At 40.5% G+C, this 7,236-nt stretch overlaps 1 pseudogene; it reads left to right on the top strand.

The window, feature by feature from the left end:
- The first annotated feature begins 2,221 nt into the window (after positions 1–2,221).
- LOC148581989 (uncharacterized) lies at positions 2,222–7,236 on the top strand (annotated as a pseudogene).

Below are 7,236 nucleotides of genomic sequence, written 5' to 3'. Positions count from 1 at the left end.
ACCACTCCCACGCCGGTTTGCCTTCTTCCATAAACTTCTCAAAATCAGTAAGGCACCCAGATACAGGTAAACCATCCACGAGCAGCCCCAACTGGTATGCTAAATCCTGCAGCATGATAGTGCACTCTCCAAAGGGCATATGTAAGGTATGCGTCTCAGGACGCCATCTCTCAATGAAAGCACTGACTAAGGGCTCGTCCAACCAGAACCACCTGGCGTTGAGCCTCTCCAAATATGGTACGATCCTGTCATGTAGAGGAATGTTCTGCTGCCTCTGGACACTATATATACACCTAGTCGGCTGGAGCATGTGACAGAAGAAACCAAACATATAAAAAATCCAACAGTAATTTATAGTCATCTATCACTAATTCTACAACTTTAAAGTTTAAACAGTTCCTATTTTCTAATCACAAAATTCAATGAAAGACATAAACGATTAAAATAATAATTTAAATACTACATTTTATGATTTAAAATAATAATTTAAATCTAAATTTAAATACATTAACTCAGAACTAAAAATAACCAAAAAAACGAAAAATACAAAAAATATTATACAAAATACATTAACTAAAAATAACCAAACTAACCTCTTCGTTTATACTCCCAACAACGTGCGCAATGCCGTTGAACCTGTATAGACTGTGTGCCTCCGCCATGGTCCCGGCTCCGATTTCAACTCAACTCAACCATTTTTCTCTCTTTTTCTCTCTCTAAAAAACCACTACTTCTCTCTCTAGAAAACTTTTTTTTCCAGCACAAATGTAATCTGCGAGACCCCTTCAGCGTATTTATACTAACGCATAAAAAACCGCTACACCCCTCTCGTGGTTTATACTTATTTCTTGTTGCACGTAAACCGCGACACCCCTATAGCAAACTGCGTGTATTCGTAAACTGCAGAACTCCTGTCGTGGTTTACATAGATTATAGGAAAAATGCATTTTGGTATCTATTTTTCATTTTGTACATTATGATAAAATTAGTTTTCATATTATTTATTATAGTAAATTGGCCCAATAAATAAATAAGTTAAAAAGTTTATTATTTACACAAATAAATGTGATTTCAAGGGAAGATAAGTGGCTATTAAGTAAAAAATAAAAGTTTAATTATTTTTAATTTAAAATATTAAAATTTAACTATAATAAAAATTATAAATTAAATATTAATTAATCTCTCTTTTTTAAATCTAGAAGGTGTGTAAGGGTGTTCTTTTTCTTTTTTGAGTTTAGTATTGAAAAAAAATGTTAGATAAATTATTTTTTAAATAAAAGAATAAATTAATTCCTAATATTTTTTAAAGTGAGAAATTAGTTTTCATCAATATATTATGAATTAAATTATCTAAAGTTTAAAAATAAGAGACTAAATCGTTTCTTTATTTTGTTAGAAATTAATTTGTCCAGATATTCTAAAAAGTCAAGAACCAATATATATTAAAAGGTTTTTCAGAAATTAATTTATCCATAGCAAAACTTATCCGACACTAATTTGATGTTGCACCCCATATTTTATTTAGCTAATTGAAAAATCAAAAGGTGACAATCACTGACAAACACTTTTTCTTTAAATTGTAATTGAGAAAAAAAAATTGTATGAGTGTATGACTGTCTGTTGTCACGGTAAATTTTAGAAAGTTAAATTTAACAGTGTTTGTATAGTTTTCTGGAGTGTTTGAGAATGTTCTAGATGGTTCCAGAACGTTCTAGAATGTCCTAGAAGATCCCAGAATACCCTAGAAGATTCTAGAAGACTCTGGAAGGTCATAGAGTATTCTAGAAGAGTGTAGATGTATATAGAAGTATAAAGAGTGGTATGAAATAATCTAGAAATATTTAGAAAGTTGTGGTAGAATAGATATTTATAAAGAAGGTTATGGATGATTAATTTGGACCGTTGATTAGATTTAATCCTAACCATCTATTGAGGAGGTGAATGGCTATAAATAGGGGTGAGAGTTAGAGTTTGTTTGTGTGTGAATCATTTGTAACAAACACTTGAGTAATAAAGTGTTCTTCCACCAAAGCTTCCTTTCTCTTGTGTTCTCTTGTGTTCTTTGCTTTCTTGCTAAGTATTGAGGGTTAGGCTGACTTGGTCTTAGCTCAAGAGGTTGAGTAAGTCTGAGTGCCGGCACGGTAGCGTTGGAGTATGTCCAAGGCTGTGACAATTTGGCATCAGAGCAAGGTTCGAGAGGGAGCACAAGTCGCTTATGGGTATGGCTTCTGGTATCACCATGGAGCATGTTGAGTCTCAAAGGGGAAGGAATGTTATTCTTTCTCAATGGGGAGGTAAGAAGGTCCGTTCTTCAAGTGAGCCTAGAGGTAAGGACTCTAACTTCTTAGAAGAGAGAGTTTCTGTGTTGGAGAATGTTCTATCCTCTATGGATGAGCGTTTCCAAAGGATAGAACATGATAAGGAGACCCTCGAGGCTCACGTGTTAGGAGAACTAGATGCTTTCAAAGAAAGAATAGTCCAAATCGAAGAGAAGCTTGAGAATTCCTTAAAGCTATTTGAGGAAGTTCGAGTTTGGTTCGAGGAGGCAAAATCTCGACCAACCATTATAAGGGAGACGACAAAGATTGATCTCCCCAAGCCAAAGGAGTTCAAGGGCATAAGGGACGCTCGCAAGGTGGAGAAATTCCTATGGCAAATGGAGAGGTACTTCAAAGGCCAAGGGGTGGTCGAAGAAGCAATAAAGGTACGCATTGCAGCTCTCTATCTTTCTGATAATGCTACTTTGTGGTGGAGGAGAAAGTGCGTAGATATGAAAAAAGGGTACTTGCAACATAGCCACATGGAAAAATTTCAAAAGGGAGTTGAAAAGACAATTCTTCCTTGAGAATGTGGTTTATGAAGCAAGGAAGAAGTTGAGGGAGTTGAAGCACAAGAGTACGATTAGCGACTACGTAAAGGAGTTCACTCCTCTCACGCTTCAAATCCCCAACTTAGCATCAGAGGATGCATTGTTCTTCTTCATTGATGGACTCCAACCTTGGACAAAGCAAGAACTACAAAGAAAGAATGTTAAGGATGTCGATGAGGCCATCGTGGTGGCCAAATCACTCACTGAGTATCATAGGGGAGACTCTAAACCCAAGTCTTCCTCCAAGCCTAGTTCTGCTAAAGGTGGGGGAGACAAGGGGAAGAGTTTTTCAACCAAGAAGGAAGGAAAATAATCTTCAAAGAAAGAGTACGAAGAAAAGAAGAAGGCTTTCGTGCCTAAAGGAAGATGCTTCGTGTTCAAGGGACCACACTAAATGAAGGATTGTTCCAAACTAGGGACTTTGGCATCTATTGCCGAGTAACGAGAAGCTCAAACTCAAGTAACTGAGTGTGTTGGATCTATCCAACACATAAATGCTGTGAAGGGAAAAGAGGCAAGCACTGCAGAAAAGAAAGGCTTGATGTATGTCAAAGCCTTTATCAATGAAAAACCTGTCATGGCTATGATCGACACTGGTGCTACACACAACTTCATCACGCCTGATGAAGTAAAGAGGCTTGGGTTGAAGATCACCAAAAAGAATGGCTGGTTTAAACCCGTGAATACCAAGGGTGAACCCCTTAAGGGAGTAGCAAAAGGGGTTGAGATGACTCTTGGCTCTTGGAAGGGCCTTGTGGATTTCTCAGTAGCACCCATGGACGATTTTAAAATAGTCATCGGGCTCAATTTGCAAAGGAAGGCAAATATAATACCTATGCCATACTACGACGTAGTATGCGTCATGGAGAAAGGGTCTCCATGCATGGTCCTTACAGTCTCTAAAGTTGGCGGACCACTGATACTTTCTGCTATGCAACTCAAGAAAGGGTTCAAGAAGAGAGAGATTACATATTTGTCTCTATTACAAGAGGAGTCAACATCCGAAAGAGAAGACGTCCCTCTCAAAATCAAGGAAGTCCTTGAAGAAAATAAGGATATGATGCCTCCTGAGTTGCCAAAACAACTACCACCTAGGAAGAATGTGGACCACAAGATTGAATTAGAGTCAGGAGCAAAGCCACCCGCCTCAACACCGTATAGGATGGCACCGCCAGAACTCGAGGAGTTGAAGAAGAAACTCAAGGATTTGCTAGATGCTGGGTTCATCCGTCCATCGAAAGCACCTTATGGCGCACTAATCTTGTTCCAAAAGAAGCATGATGGTTCATTGAGACTATGCATCGACTATCGAGCACTTAACAAGATAACCATCAAGAACAAATATCTCATTCCTTTGATAGCCGATTTGTTTGATCAACTTGGTAGATTTGAGGTCAGGATATCACCAAGTGAGAATTGCTGATGGTGATGAGCCTAAGACCACGTGTGTCACGAGGTATGGATCGTATGAGTGGTTGGTGATGCCTTTTGGCTTGACCAATGCTCCTGCGACCTTCTGTACCTTGATGAACGAGATCTTTCAACCTTACCTTGATCAGTTTGTAGTGGTATACTTGGATGATATTGTTGTCTATAGTAATACCTTGGAGGAACATGTAGAACACTTACGAACCGTGTTCAAGATCTTGCGAGAAAATAACCTATATGTGAAGAAGGAAAAGTGTTCCTTTGCAAGGGACGAAGTCTACTTCTTAGGACACATCATTAAAAATGGAACTTTCTGTATGGATCAAGGAAAGGTGAAGGCTATCAAAGAGTGGGAGTCGCCAAATAAGGTATCTGAATTGAGGTCATTTCTTGGGTTGGCTAATTACTATCGGAGGTTTATCAAGGGATACTCTGCCAAGGCTGCACCATTAACTGATCTTCTCAAGAAGAATCACTCTTGGGAATGGTCAAAGGAGTGTCAAAAGGCCTTTGATGAGTTGAAGGCTGCTATCAAAGAAGGACCAGTACTAGCACTACCCGACTACTCAAAGGTATTTGAAGTCCACACTGATGCTTCTGACTATGCTATTGGAGGGGTTCTAATGCAAGAAGGACATCTGATTGCCTTTGAGAGTCGCAAGTTGAATGATACAGAGAGGTGATACACCGTCTAAGAGAAGGAGATGACTGCGGTAGTGCATTGTCTGAGAACTTGGCGTCACTACTTGCTTGGTTCACACTTCATCGTCAAGACAAACAATGTAGCTACAAGCTACTTCCAAACTCAGAAGAAGTTAAGCTCTAAACAAGCTAGGTGGCAAGATTTCTTGGCTGAGTTTGATTTCGAATTTGAATATAAGTCAGGCAAGACTAATGTGGTAGCAGATGCGCTGAGTCGCAAGGATGAGTTGGCGGCCATTTCTATGGTTAAAGGAGATATTGTGCAAACTATCAAGGAAGGGTTGCATCATGATCCATTAGCCAAGAAGTTGGTGGAGTTGGCTAGAGAAGGTAAGACCAAAAGATTTTGGTTAGAAAACGACCTTTTCTACACTAAAGGGAGAAGACTATACGTCCCTAAATGGGAAAATCTAAGAAGAAAATTAGTGAGAGAATGCCACGACACCAAGTGGGCGGTCACCAAGGTCAGCGAAGGACCTTGACACTCATTGAATCTTCTTATTATTGGCCTCAAATGAGAGATGAAGTGGATAGCTATGTAAAGACTTGTCTTGTGTGCCAACAAGATAAGATTGAAAACAAGACACCAAGCGGGTTGTTGGAACCTCTGCCTCCATCAGAGCGACCGTAGAAAAGTGTCTCTCTAGATTTCATCTCTGCCTTACCGAAGTCCGAGGGGTTTGGATCTATTGTCGTGGTAGTGGATCGATTTTCGAAGTATGCTACCTTTATACCTGCCCCTACTGACTGCACTGCAGAGGAAGCAGCACGACTATTCTTCAAGAATATAGTGAAGTACTGGGGATTGCCTAAGAGCATCATTAGTGATCGAGATCCACGCTTCACAGGACGACTATGGACAGAGCTGTTCAAACTCCTTGGGTCGGAGCTTCATTTCTCAACAAGCTTCCATCCTCAAACCGATGGGCAGACTGAGAGAGTGAATGCCTTACTTGAGTGTTACTTGAGGCATTTTGTAAGCGCTAATAAGAAGGATTGGACAAAACTCCTAGACATTACTCAGTTCTCATACAATCTGCAAAGGAGTGAGTCTACAGGGAAGAGCCCATTCGAGATTGTGACTGGACAACAACCACTTACACCTCACTCTCTTTCTTCCTCTTACTCAGGGAAGAGCCCTGAATAGGGGTGGCAACGGGGCGGGTAGGGGCAGGTTTTTGCTCTACCCGACCCCGCCCCGCCCTACAAAAAACCCGCATCAAACCCGCCCCCCTACCCGCGGGTAGTAAAATGTTAAACCCTAACTCGCCCCTGCGGGTACCCGCCCCGCCCCTACCCGCCCCTATAATTATTAAATCCAACAAATAAAATTAAACTTTAAAAATTATATAACCACTATTTACATACATAACATAAATTAAAGTAAAAATTTATATATGATATAATATTATTAATCATTTTACTAATTATTTTATATATGTTACATATATTATATATTAAAATATATATATTTATATATATATTATATATACCGGGGCGGGTAGGGGTGGGTTTAACCTAAACCCGACCCCGCCCCGCCCCGCCCCGCCTAAAAACCCGCCCCGGTGCGGGGGCGGGTAATTACCCGCCCCGAGCGGGTAGGGGCGGGGTGGGTACCTGCGGGTTCGGGTAGTGTTGCCACCCCTAGCCCTGAAGCTTATTATATGATTAAGTCCTGGGAAGAACAAGCAGATGTCACTCGTTCTTACCTCAACAAAGCTGCCAAGAGGATGAAGAAATGGGCAGATAAGAAGAGGAGGCATGCAAGCTATCAAGTGGGAGACAAGGTAATGATCAAATTTCTTCTACAACAATTCAAAGCCTTTCGCAAAGTTCATAAGGGTTTAATCCACAAATACAAAGGGCCATTTGAGATCGTTGGACGTGTTGGGGAGGTTGCTTACAAAGTACAACTCCCTCCCTCTATGAAGATTCACCCGGTCTTCTATGTGAGTATGCTTAAACCATATCATGGAGACCAAGACGAACTGAGTAGAGGTGACTCGAGTTGTGCTCCACCCGTGGTGATTAGATCCTTTGATAAAGAAATCGAAGAGATCTTAGCTAATCGCATCGTGCGACGAAGAGGCGTACCACCAAGTATCCAATACTTGATCAAGTGGAAAGGACTCCCGATAACCGAAGCTAGCTGGGAAGCTCGTGAAGATCTGTGGCAATTCCAAGAACACCTAGAGCGCTACCATGAACAAAACGCGACGAGGACGTCTGCGCATTAA

The sequence above is a fragment of the Arachis ipaensis genome, chromosome B10 (genome assembly GCF_059453495.1).
Source record: "Arachis ipaensis isolate K30076 ecotype BB chromosome B10, ASM5945349v1, whole genome shotgun sequence".
Classification (NCBI taxonomy): Eukaryota; Viridiplantae; Streptophyta; class Magnoliopsida; order Fabales; family Fabaceae; genus Arachis; species Arachis ipaensis.
Note: the sequence above shows the minus strand (reverse complement) of the source record. Positions and strands in the feature narration are given on the sequence as shown.